The following is a 14,214-nucleotide window of genomic DNA, read 5'->3' on the forward strand; positions in this document are numbered from 1 at the left end:
CCCACTGCAGAGTAGATAAAGTTTAAGTTTTTTCTAACTCTGAGATTCTAGAATCCTACATTATTTATACTAAAGAGTATGTGGCCTATATTCAACACTTCCCTAAAAGAAGTTTTTGAAAGGGCATGAACCTCTACTACCGAGTTGGAAGATGGGGAATGGAATAACAGGAGAAAAGAAGGGCCAGAAACAGAAGACAATGTTAGAGTTTGTTTAAAGCTAACTCTGATGCTCAATCTATTTCTAAACATTTAACTATGTGTCATAATATTAGGTTGGTGCAAAAATAATTGTGGTTTTTGCAATTTAAAAAAAAAAAAAATCTGTTAAACCGCAATTACTTTTGCACCAATCTAATATTACTGTCGCCTGAGTGTTTTCTTTCCACATACACTGAAAGGAAGAGAAACTTGACCAAGGTCAGAAAGTCAGTCTTCATATGAGCCGGGAAGCATAGGAGACATTCTACAGGTTGTAGAGTTCTAGAGTTTTACAAGTGTCCAGATACTTCCTTAAATGGTCCTGCTCTGCCCTGCCCTGCCCTCCCCCAAATCTGTTTTGAAACTGTGATCTGAGTTGTTTTTGCTGCTACCTTGAAAACTTCTCAAGCACATAGTCCTCAGCCTGATGGCAGTAGAAGCTCCGGTTTCCACTGAGCCCTTTGATGAATTATAAAATCTCAAAGTATTTGGAGAGGAAAGTGATCTTATTCTAAGAGTCCCTTTTACTAATGAGGAGGCTAAGGTCGGTATGTTAACAGTTGTAACTCTTCTTGAAAGATAGATGGGACATAGCTTGTATTAATCAGGGTGCTTTAGGTTGGAAGTAATAGAAACTCTAACTCAAAATGGCCTAGAAAATTAAAGGAGTTTATTAGATCTCACAAATATCAGTACCACAGACGGAGCATGCTATAATGTAAATGTGTCCTTCTAATCGATCACCACACAAGAAAAGTTGAGATCTTCTAGTTTTAAAAATAACGACAGATGGTAGCCAATGGAAAGCCAGTGTGATGAGATGGATTTTCTCTCTGGCCCATAGACTCAGTCTCATTAAATCCCATGGACACTTGTGATGCTCTATTTTCCCATTAGCTCTAATCAGCACCTATTGTTTCTTTATTGATCATTTTATTTTCCCTGTCCATATTATTCTGGTGACTCTCGTTACATAATTGATTATAACCGGAATCTCACTAAAAATGGAGAAATAGAGGATTACAATAATTAACCTCATCCTTCAGGCAGGCTATTTCCTATATTAGGTGGTATTAATGTCTTTATTGTATCACTGAAATACAGATGCTTTTTAAAAACATCAGATTATGTCCTGATAAACCCATAAGTTGAAAATATTGCAACTTGAAAATGCGTTGACTACACCTTCCTTACCGAATATCATAGGTTAGCCTAGCCTATCTTAAATGTGCTCAGAACACTTACATTAGCTACAGTGGGACAAAATAGTCTGACACAAAGCACTGAGTACCTCATATAATTTATTATGTGTATCACTTTCACACCATTGTAAAGTCAAAAGATGGTAAGTTGAAACATGGTAAGTCAAGGACTTTCTATAATCAAGTGAAAGTTGAAGCTCTGGATACATTATTGTAAGATAGCCTGAACTCCCCATCGGGCTTTTGTAACAGAGCTCACCTGCCAGGTATTATCAGTGGAACCCCATGTAGCTTTCAATTCGCAGAGAGAAGAAGCACATTTGAGCCACTTTGAATGTCATTAGCACTCCTTAGGAAAGCATCCGGGAGCGACTGGGAGGGTAGGACAATGGGTCAGAAGCACACACTGGGGTGGGGGGTAGGGAGGAGAGTTACAGGGCAGCCTGTGGGATCATCAGGGCAGTAGACTTTCCAGGAATCCTGGGAGGTTGCACAAGAAACCTATGCTGAACAAGAAGCTTCTCCAAGACTTGGAGCTGAAAGCTTGGCTACTTGGCCATGCCTCTGAGAGCCCAAGAAAGAAAGAAAGTTCTTGAGGAATATATTTCAAGCCCATTCCATGGCTCATGGCAGAAGGAGAGTCTAAATTTAGATCTCTGAACCACAGTTTCAGAATCAATGTTCTAACGTGACATAACATAAACAGGTCTTCAGGAGAGGGGCTCCTCACTCATGTGTGCATTCATTCATGTGGGCAGAGGCTGGGCCGAGTACTTCTTACCTGCTGAGCTCTGTGATAGAGGAAGGAGAGGCTGCAAAAAAGAATAAAGCTAGCCCTGCTTTGAGAAGCCTTCAGTCCAACAGATGTGGATGTCTTCATGATCACAGAAAGGGCCAAATGCTGAAAGGTCGCACGCACAGCAGTGAAGATGAGAGGGTAATATGGAAGGAAGTGAGAGTTGGCAAGATCAGACAGACTGGGAGGGGCAAAGATTTAGAAAGAACAGAGCTGCGTTGTGTGGCTTGATGAGGGAACCAGCACCCTGTTTATAGTGATACAGTCCTTCCTTCACCTTCTTGTCTCACCTGACCTTCACAGCACTCTCAGCAGTGAGCATTATTATCTGGATGAGGACCCTGAGATCAGAGAGGTTAAGTGATAGACATCAGGTCACTAGCCAATCCAAGGCAGCACTGTACTTCAGTCACAGCAGCCAGGCAGCAGAGAGCCTGACAAAGAGTGAGCATGAGTCTTTTCACCCAGAGCAGGCATCCTGCCAAGTCCAAAAAGCCAAAGTGTTCTGAGTGGGGGCTGACTTGAAGGGGAATGCAGCACCGTGGCCTCTGACCTGGGGGCACCTGGCCACTCCCTTCCCCTGACAGCACTACCTGCTCACACGTTCACTAGGCAGAGGAAACAAACATCTGACAGCACCACATCCCACCGCAGGTGTCAAACACAGTGCCCATGACAACCGAACAGAGGGCCACCAGCGGCCAAACTGCTGCTGAATGCAGGCAGGGAAATGACAGCAGTGAGGCTGCCCAGCTCACTGGGCACTTACTCTGCATCAAGCACTGTCATGGGCCAGCGGAGAAGTGAAGACTCTGAATCCAGGTGTCGGACACCAGTGCCCAAGTTATAATTCCCCACCCCCAGACACTCAACTAACACATCCCCTCAGGAGAATTGGACTACTGAACAAGTGTCATATGTATGGCAGTAGAATCCAAGCCTCTCAAAGGCAGGACATTTTGTCTGTTTGGTTTATTGGTGTAACCCACACTTCTAGAACAGTGCAGGTCAGATGGTAGACTTAACATTTGTTCTGTAAAGAACCACAAAACCACTCTGAGATGCCGAGTTGGCCGAGCAACTTGCTCCGACACATTGATCTTGCAGTTTGAAATTCAGACTTTTTCCTTCCTAAGTTCTAACAGTCAAGTTCTTTAATGGTGTCCTTTTACATGCAGTCTCACTGGCCAATGAGCTTCATTCCCAACCTAGTTCCTCTTACACACTGGAGAAGCCAGGGGAGGAAGGTGACATACTTATAGGTCCCAGATAACAGCTGGGCCATGGTGGGCTTTGTCTGGCTAGACCTCCGTCACCTTCCCCTCAGCCAGCTGCACAGGCTCACCACACATACCCTCCTCATCACTTCATTTAACCTTCAATAATGCAACCCCTCCTTTCATGTGACTCAAGTTTTAGGACCTACTTACTATATATCATTGTGGCATTTTCCATATCACCATTGTGACTGATATTAAGTTTCCTCATAAACAATAAGACATGTAAATATTACATCCACAAATGACAAAGGCCCATGGCATTCAGATGCTTCCCAGGGCTCTGCCTGCTGCCTCAGAAACAGCTCTCGCCTCACCTAGATGTGTCCCAGTGACAGTGAGGGTGGAAATTGCCTTGAAAGAATAAATGCCCCTGGACAGTAGAGAGGGTTTCACCACACTGGCATTGTAGTAGGTCTACACAATTTGCCAGGTGAGTTTGTTTTTCTCTCCAGACAAACGAGGAGCCAAAGGGTGATTTTTCTGACTATGCATTCTTGGCATTTTTTTCAGGCTCCTAAGTAAACAAAGTGAACACTGCCAGTCTTCCCCGGCACTGTTCAGGACTGTTTAATGAATAATGAAGGGGCCACAGAAGTCACCTGACACAAGGGTTGTTTTTAGGCATTGGAATCCTTCTTTCAAATACAAGCTTACCCTGAAGTCCATCATAGGATATTATATTATGTTATATTATATTATATTATATTATATTATATTATATTATATTATATTACATTACATTACATTACATTATATTATATTCCTTCAATGCTGTGGGTGAAGGTAGCTAGGGCCCCACCCCGAAGCCCTCTTTGGCCAACCAGCACAGTTCCAGAAGTACTGCCAAGATTGTAAACAAAGGGACTGAGAGGGAAAGGGACTTGTCCAAGGTCACACCGTGAGTTAATGGCCAAGCTGGGGACAGCACCCAGGCTATTGGCTCAGGAGTCAGCACTCTCTCCACAGCCCAGCACCAGCTCAAATCTGCTTTCTAACACTGGGCACTGAGACACACCTGCCTGGGATGAATGCAAGGAGACAATGCTCCCTGCCTGGTCCCCAAGGCCCCGGGCAGTGGATACACGCTAACGTTCACACCTGGTGACTTATTAAATGTGTAGCTTATGACAAACACTGCTTTGATATAAAATCTGAGCTATAAGATAGCGTGCCCCTGGCTTCTCCTAGTTGAGCCATCTGACACACAACAGAGCTCTCACTGCCCTTGACTTCCCATATCTCAACAAACCTTGACTCCTCAAAATGTTCTCCGTAATGACAAAACAAACATCAACAACAACAAAAAACCCCACAATCTTCTGTCTCTGTCTTTCATTTATGGAAGGCAGATTAAAGACACACCTTACAGAAAGGACACAAAGCCTGCATTCACTCCGTGCAGCCACGCCCCAAGGCCCAGCATCCTCCTCTATAAAGGCAGCATGTGACTGCATGATCTCAAAAGCTCCCTCTAGCCCCAGCATTCTAAGACCCTAAAATAAATGGGAAACAAGGCACTTTTCCTCTCTCTAGGGGGAAGAGTCCTCATCCATAGTACCTCCTAGGAGCCAAGGAAAGAAATGAAACCTGAGGGAGGAGCCCAGCCCTGCCAAGAAAGCTCCCGTGAAAAGAAATGCTGTGACTAACACAGAAGGGCCTCCACCCGCCAAATATCCCTGTCTCAATAGGCCTTTATTTTTTTCACCTTCTCCGTTATCTTTCTTCTCCTAGCTTACTTTAGAAAAGCTGTCCATCTACAGCTGGAGCCCTGGCATGTTTTTCTTATCCCTCTGTCCTGTCTGCCTTGTCTCAGCTGATCGCCTGATGTCAGAGGCTGAAATGGGAAGCTCCTCTCCCTGATCCTGCCCTTTCCTCCCGCACCCTCCTGCTCCCCTCCTTGCTCCCTTCCCCTCCCCCCTGCACCCTCCTCCTCTCTCCTGCACCCCACCCCGTGCTCTGATGAAGATCACATGGAGAGTCTGGCTGGAACACTCAGTGGTGCTCAGAAATCCTAAACACTGTGGCCTCTGCAGTGCCTGCCAGGGAGAACAGGGAGTCCTCGCTCAGGCCAGATTCGAAACAGGCAAGATGGAAGAAGCCTTATTAGGGCATCCAGCCCAAGAATAGGATGAGGCTCTTTCTTCTGCCCACCAGCCCCCAAGAATGAAACTCCTGACCCAGACATCTGCGTTCCTAGCCACTAACTCCCTGTCCTCCCCCCCCCCACCACCACACACACCCCTCCTTTTTAGGAATCTGCACTCCTCCAAAGACCAACCAGTCCTTCTCTGGCTGCGTCCCATTCCCCTCACACCTGGAAAGGAAGCAAGCCCTGGACAACTGCTTCCCCAGGACTCAGTGGTGTTTGTCCCAGTCCTATCTCCTCATTGCTGGCTTTCTCAGCACATAGCGCCCCTTCTTACATTCCACATCATGTCTTTATTTGTTGCTTGTGTTGTTTGTCTCCTGCCTCCGTGCACTAACATGTAAATTCCTTGAGGAAGAGATTGGCTTCGATCAGGTCATACATATATCTCAAGTACAATGTCAATGAATATTTATTGAACGAATTTCTTACACACAAAGATAACTCTCAAGCTCGTATTCCCTTGACATATGCCTAGAGATTCTTTTTCTCAACAGTTTTATTGATACAGCCACTTTATATTCATGCAGAGAGGAAGGAAGTTATCTTTGTCATTTTCCTACCTTGTTCTATCTGGGAGTCAACAGTCTCCCTCCATCTTCTTGGGAAAAATGGGATGATTCTGAGTCAGTCCTTCACTCAACTTCCTCTTGCCAGGAGCGGGCAGGTTTCCAAGGGCTGCACACCATTCTCACGACTCACAGAGTGTGAGGAAACCTCAGCCATGCAACAGGCCTGAAAGCCCCTATTCCAGCTTGGAGGCCCTGGCCTTCCACCTCTGCACTCAGGTATCTTGAACTATTAGCTCCCATCTGTCAAAACTGCTCCCAACAAAGAATCTTACAAACTCTGCCGTTTACAAACTAAGGCATGAACGCTTAATAAGTGTTGACAAGTTCCCTCTCCATAAGCAGTCGTACTTTCAGCAGGCAGGCTCAAATCAGAGGAGTGGGTACCTGCTGGTAAAATGTCAACATCCGTAAGAAGGCTGGGGTCTGGCCAACCACATAGCCTGCCTGGATCTTTGATCCATGAGTATGTCACACACACACACACACACACACACACACACACACACACACACACACCAGCCTCCAGCACAAGGCCTACTCTTTAAAAATATTAATTTGTGTTTTCTAATTATAAAAATAATACATGCTTATAGAAAATTTTGTCCTAAAATCATGTTTTTTAAAAAAAAAAACATTTAAAGCATTTGTCAACTTGCTATTCATAGATAACCCTATACATATTTTAGAAAATTTCTTTCGCATTCTTTAGTCCAATGTTTTTCTTAATTTCTTCTTTAGAAAAAAAATGTTTTTCTAGCCCACCTGTCCAATTTAGATGGCTCATGGCTGTTACGGAGCGAGTCCCCAAGAAATGACCACGGAGCCGAATTGGACAAATTAACAAGGCCTTTATTACAGATTCGAATCTGGGCTCAAGCCTCCACTGACATAGCAGTGAGCGAGAGCCCTGAGCACTGTTTCCCATCCCTATTTATTCTTTTCTGTTACTTGTCCTTTTTCTGATTTATGTGCCTTGGAGAAAAAAGGGGTGCTGGTTATTATTTTTTAAGGGGATATTCTCAGGGGTAGGTTTTCCTTAAGGGAATGTTCCCAGGGGTAAGGGGATGTTCTGCTTATCTTTGCTGCAGCAACAGGATCTGCTTATCTTTGCTGCAGCAACAGGATATCTAGTTTTGGGGTAAGCTTAACTGGGTACATGGTTTTAACGGAAGATATGTTCGGGTGGCCGAAAATTTCCCACGGCACTTTTGCTCTGACCTGCTTATCTTCCATTGTTAAGTAGATTGCCTAAACTGAATTGAGGCACGGTTTTTTTTTTTTTTTCTTTTCTTGACCTCCTTGTCACATTCCCTACTGGTCTTACCCGGGAATCAAATCATTGATTCTCGATCTTCTTCTGGGAAGTTAGCGTCATCTAGGGCTAAGTTTTGATAGTGAGTACGAACCATGAGGACCTTGACAGCTTGGACCCTAGAGTGAACTAGGTTGACTAGAGATCGAAATATGTAGGGTCCGATAGTGACTATTAAGATGAGGAGAACTAGGGGCCCAGCGGCCGCACTAAGGAGAGTAGTGAGGCATGGGGACCAGGAAAATAGGTTCGCATACCAGTTTCCTTGCCTGGCTCGCTCTTCCTCTCTCTCCTTGAGTCTCTGTCTAAGCTGGCTAAGACTTTTTTTATGACCTCAGAATGGTTAGTATAGAAACAACAGGCTTCTCCCCAGGGTGAGGCATAGTCCTCCTTGTTTAAGGAAAAGGAGGTCGAGGCCTCTTTTTTTCTGGAGAACAACCTCGGCAAGGGAGCTCAGAGAGCTTTTAAGTTTTGTAACCATTCCCTCAAGGGTACTGAGGTCTAAGTCCACTTGTCTAGTTAACTCTCAGTAATCTTGGTCTTGTTTTACGAGGGAGGCAGTACCGACCGCAGTGGAACCGGCGACACCCAATGTGATCAAGAGTGGGATTAGGACTGGGGCCCTCCTGGCCCTATGGGGCTCTAATCCTAGATGTTCTCTACCCCCTTCACCAGAATAATAATAGACCTGAGGAAGAATACGGGTAAGGATACAGAGCTCTGGAGAGTTGTTGTTTATGATAGCAGGGAGGTAAGCACAAGGGGTGATACCCTCCGTGCAGGCTCACCAAGTCCCTTCGGGGGCGACGAGAAGGACGTTTTCCCCGTCGGTCTCTGTCTCTGGAAGGATGATGGTCTGAACACAGGAGGATGAATAAGGAGAATCCTCTATGCGAAAGTTGGCTGGGAAAAGGCATGTGTCTTCTCCTTGCACGTCGTCAAGAGTTAGTTTTGGGTGGGCTCCCCACGGGCAGAAGTGTTCTAGGAGAGTCCCTGGAGAGGGGGTCTGACAGGTCCCCGGTGCGTCTGGAGCCCCCGTGGCGAGCGACCCTCCGGAATCTTAGGTGCTGGTCGGTCGTGGTCCAAGGGGCTAGGGTGACACAGCCCCAGGCAGCGCAGTAGAAGTCGTTTTCTCCCCCACATTCGCTAGGCCCTATAGGCGGCTGGTCGATGTTGTGAGCCGGTTGTCGGGACCGTCCCTTAACCGCAGTCGGGGTGCTCAGGATCACCGTGAATGGGCCAGTCCATCTGGGTTTAAGCTGGCCTGGGTTGAGCTTCTTGACCCAGACTAATTTACCAGGTTTAATAACAGGAGTCCTCACTGGGCTGGAAGTCTCCGGGTCTCTCTCCACACACCGCAGTCTGAGCAGCGTTCCGTGTTACCTGGAGAGCCTGTAAAGACTTAAGAAGATTATGGTTTTTGATGGCCCCCAGCTGTTCTTCCCCAACCGGGGTAGGAGTGGAGGAGGATGCCCAAACATTATTTTATAAGGAGTAAAACCCTGGGTATACGGAGTACACCGGGCCCTCAGGAGGGCGAAAGGGAGAAGACTTACCCAATCACCGCCAGTTTTCAGCTTTAATTTTGTTAGGGTTTCCTTAAGAGTCCGATTCATCCTTTCTACCTGGCCAGAACTCTGTGGTCTATATATGTAGTGGAGTTTCCACTTAATTTTTAAGGTGGAAGCCAATAACTGGGTGACCTGGGCGGTGAACGCCGGGCCATTGTCAGATCCCAAGTATAGCGGTAGGCCAAACCGAGGGAGAATTTCAGAAACCAATTGTTTAACTACTACCTGGGCTGTCTCTTGTCTGGTTGCATAAGCCTCTGGCCATCCTGAGAAAGTATCTACCATGACGAGGAGGTACTTGTACCCTCCTTTGGCTGGTGGCAACTCAGTGAAGTCTAACTCCCAATGTTCACCTGGGGACCCTCCCCTAAACCGGAGCCCAGGTTCCTTGACGGGAGTAGGGTTGGAGTTCACTTGAGCACAAGTCTGACATCTCCTTGCGATGTCCTAGGTCATCTTATAGAGTCCCTTTATGAAAAAATTTTTTCTCAAGAGTTCTGCGAGCTTGGTACCACCTAGATGCCTGCCCAAGCTTTGAGGAAGTAAGGTCCTTTTATCTGGGAGCTGGATCCATCCTTTTTCTGTTTCAGTTCCTCCCAGTTTATATCCTAATTCCCTTTCTTCTGGTGTGTAATACGGGGCCGGAGGGAGGGTGACCTCATGGAGGCTCAGGACTTGTAGGGGCCCTACTGGTCTTTTGGCAACGTCTCGGGCTGTCCGGTCGGCAAACCTGTTTTCCTGTGACACTATTGATTTGTCCTTTTGGTGCTGCCGGCAATGGATGACTGCTACTGCAGTAGGACCCCAGATGGAGGCCAGTAGGGTCAGGATTTCCTGGGAGTTTTTAATGTCCTTTCCTCCTGCCGTGAGGTGGGTCTAACAGGAGGACCTGGTATTGGGTCACTCTGGCATTTGACAGCCACCTCTCTGGTGGAGACCGCAGTAAGCCCTCAATACCATGAGGGGCAGTGACCTGGAGGTTCTGCTCAAACGTTAGTTTCAGAGGCTTTTTTTTTTTTTTTTTTTTTTTTACCAAGAAGGCAGTGGCAGCGATGGCCCGGAGGCACCCAGGCTAGCCAGCAGCTACTGGATCCAGTCACTTAGATAAGAAAGCCACGGGGCGTTTCCAGGGCCCCAAGGTCTGGGTCAAAACTCCTTTTGCGATCCCCTTAGACTCAGCCACAAATAGTTGGAAGGGCTTCTCCAGGTCAGGGAGAGCTAGGACGGGGGCACTCACCAGGGCTGTCTTGAGTGCGGTGAAGGCTTTTTCTTTGTTTTCTGTCCACTTGAGTTCTGTTTCCTTTCCCCCGGTTGCTGCGTACAGAGGCTTGGCGATCTCAGCAAACCCGAGGATCCAGAGTCTGTAATAGCCCACGGCCCCAAGGAATTCCCGTACTTGCCTCTTAGTCCGTGGCGCGGGGATTTGGAGAATCGCCTGGATCCGGCTCCGGGATAAAGTGCGCTTCCCCTCTTGGATAAGATAACCCAGATAGGTGAACTTCGTCCTGCAGAGCTGGGCCTTTTTGGCAGAGACACGATACCCCAACGAACCCAGGTTTTGGGGAAGGCCCCCCTGAGTAAGGGCTCGGGGCACTCGGAGATAATTAAAAAGGAGTAGGTATCCGTCTTTTCCCCGAGATTGGAGACCCAGGCTCGGGACCACGGATATGATTTGGACTTCCCAGTGGCCCCTCGGATGAGCACCCTTTCTTTCGAGAGGAGTCCTTCAGGTTTCAGCAAAACAGAGTGGGTTGTCCCAGTATCTACCAGAAAGTCAATGGGCTTTTACCCCCACATTCAGCATTACCCGGGGCTCCTGGGGGGTAGGGGAGCCCTGACCCTCCCAGTCTGTCTCTTTTACTAGGATGGGAGCGGCTGTGTCCCTCCCACTCTGGGGTCTCTTAGGGCACTCTCTCTTCCAATGGCCAATCTTTTTGCAGTATGTACACTGGTTCTTCCCCAATTGTTTCCGCTCTTTCCTTTGTTCCTGGCCAGACATCTTGTCTCTCCCTCGTCCCTTTTTTCTATCTTTCTGTATTGCAAGTAGGACATTTTTTTGGTTTAAGACCTGAGATGGGTCTTTTCTATTTTCAAAAACTTTCTGGGCCTCGGCCAGCAACTCAGACAGAGACTTCCCTTCGAAGCCTTCTAACTTCTGTAGTTTGCGTCTAATATCTGGGGCTGACTGGGCTACTAACTGGACTGCAAGGGCCGCCCGATTGGCCGGGGCGTCAGGGTCCATAGGCGTGTAAGTCCGGTAAGCTTCACATAGCCTCTCGAGATACGCCAACGGGCTTTCAGTCGGCCCCTGCCTTACCTCGGTCACCCCAGATAGACTGGTGGGTCTCCTAGCCGCAGCTCGGACACCCGAAAAGAACCTGGCGGCAATGGCTCAAAGCCCCTCCTCTAACCAATGAACTACAGCTTCAGTCAGGACGGGTGCGGGAAAGACAGCCTCCACAGGATCAGGGTGAGCGGAAGGCTCCCCGCGGGCACCAAGAACCCGCCTTTTCCCCTCGGTCCCAACTCCCTCCCCCTCCTCTTCGGCGAACAGAGCGCTCAGCAGCAGCCACAATCATCTCACGTGGGCTGGCGGGCGAAAAATACCGATTTAAGGAGAACAATAAGACCCTGGGGGTTCTGGGGAAAAAAAAGGATTCTGATTTTTCCAATTGTATAAGTCAGAAGTGGTGAAGGGAACATAAGTCCGTAGTGGGACCCCTCCCGGACCAGTTTTTCCCACCTCCCGGAGGGGTAAAATAAGAACTGCCTGAGCCTCTCCAAAAAGTGCCCCCGAACGGGTGTGCGAGGAACTTAAAGAATTACGGGGGCTTAGAGGGCTCCCTTCCCCAGTGGAAGAACCAGGCGAACTCGATTCCCCAGCCGGGCCAGTCGAAATCTGGCTCCCTCGACCTGCGCCCCGGGGTTCCCGCTCCCCACTGAGGCCAGCCAGAGACGGGGAGAGCGGGCCGGGAGGAACCCGGGCGGATCCCGCCCCTCCCCGCTTCCCCACAGCTCCCCCGACAGGCGCCGCCGCTGCTGGGGGACGGGATCCTCCCCTGGGGCTGAGAGAACCGGCGGGGCAGGAAGAGGCTGTTCAGTCCTGGGTCTCTCTGTCTGGCCCGGGGACTTAGCCAACAGAACTGATCGTTTTCGCTTTTTTTTTTTTTTCCCCGATTTCTGGGGAGGGCAATCACAGGCCTTCAGGTAACCTGGATTGTCAGTTACAATATCAATCCAGATATCTATGTAGGGAATTTGTTCGGGGTGGCCGGTCTTCCCATAAGTGATTCGCCGAATTTCGTAACAGAAATCTAGATCGAAGGTCCCCGTAGAAGGCCACCCGACCCCAAAAGTGGGCCACTCTAGTTCACAGAATTTCCGGAGAGAGAAGGCGTCCACAGGCACCCCGTAGCCGTCTGCCCTCCTCCTGAAATCCTGAAAGTTCTTAATAACACAGTCGAGGGGACTCAATCCCCCGGCTTGCGAATTTCCCTGACCCATGTTCGCTTGCGCGCCAAGACAATAGACACTCAGACAACACAGAACACAAAAACAGATCCAGAATCCCAAAGCTGTCCACAAACACGACAGTTGACAGGATTGAGATTGGAGACTGGGGCGGCTGGAGCCCCAATCTGCCCAAACCAGGACCTCGACGGTCGTCACCGTCTAGGCCGTGGACTGGAAGTTCCGCGGCGTCCCGCCTTCCAAACGTCCACCACTCAGGGTACGTACCAAACCAGAAACAAAACAAAACAAAACAGGAATGACAGAGGCCTGACTTACCGGGCGCCGCTAGCTAGTTGGTCCGGAGGGAGTCTCCGCTGGTCGTTGATTCAGGAATTTAGGTGGTTACAGGGGAGCCTCTGGGCTCCCTCCAACCTTGAGGAGGGGGCTCCAGGGCGTCCCGGTGGCGATCTCGCTGGGGCCTCCAAATGTTACGGAGCGAGTCCCCAAGAAATGACCACGGAGCCGAATTGGACAAATTAACAAGGCCTTTATTACAGATTCGAATCTGGGCTCAAGCCTCCACTGACATAGCAGTGAGCGAGAGCCCTGAGCACTGTTTCCCATCCCTATTTATTCTTTTCTGTTACTTGTCCTTTTTCTGATTTATGTGCCTTGGAGAAAAAAGGGGTGCTGGTTATTATTTTTTAAGGGGATATTCTCAGGGGTAGGTTTTCCTTAAGGGAATGTTCCCAGGGGTAAGGGGATGTTCTGCTTATCTTTGCTGCAGCAACAGGATCTGCTTATCTTTGCTGCAGCAACAGGATATCTAGTTTTGGGGTAAGCTTAACTGGGTACATGGTTTTAACGGAAGATATGTTCGGGTGGCCGAAAATTTCCCACGGCACTTTTGCTCTGACCTGCTTATCTTCCATTGTTAAGTAGATTGCCTAAACTGAATTGAGGCACGGTTTTTTTTTTTTTTTCTTTTCTTGACCTCCTTGTCACAATGGCAAATTGCCAGATTTCCTGAAGAACTTCTTTTGGTGGAATGGCATGAGGCATGGCGTGGCTCCCTGAGGACAGGGTTTGTACATGGCTTCCTCAATGGCACGGAAAGGGCATTAAATTAGTGCCATGTATGATCACACATCAGGGCCAGTCCATGTTAAAACACGGAGTGTGGGCACCTATGTGTGATTTCAAGGATCACAAAAGGTGTCCTCCTAAAACTAGAATTCCTTCTATTTGCTAATACCTGCATTTCCAGTGTGAGGACTGTATTCTTGAATCCCAAACTCTATTTAAAGGTGATGAAACTGAAATCCCAGAAGGCTAAAGTAACTTTAAGGGCTTTGAAATGTGTTCAAATGTATATATCTGGGGGAGCGAAATACTTGGAGTATTATAGCATTAGTAAACACATACCAATCACAGTGACTGTGAATGAGTATTTCCTCAACACCAAAGGGCAGCAGTAGCCCAGGAGAATTAGATGGGAGCGGAGACATGACCAAAGAAGTAAATTCAGCATTGTGGCAAGGGAGAGGCTGGACACACTAAAAAATGTTTTGTTTTGTTTTTTCCTTTCTTGGTTATTTATATTAAAACAAAATAAAACAAAACAAAAATATACCTGAGGCATCTGCCTCCAGTTCTAGCCCTACTGTGTGACTACAATATGT

This window comes from Rhinolophus hipposideros (genome assembly GCF_964194185.1).
Source record: "Rhinolophus hipposideros genome assembly, chromosome: 1".
NCBI classification, from domain to species: domain Eukaryota; kingdom Metazoa; phylum Chordata; class Mammalia; order Chiroptera; family Rhinolophidae; genus Rhinolophus; species Rhinolophus hipposideros.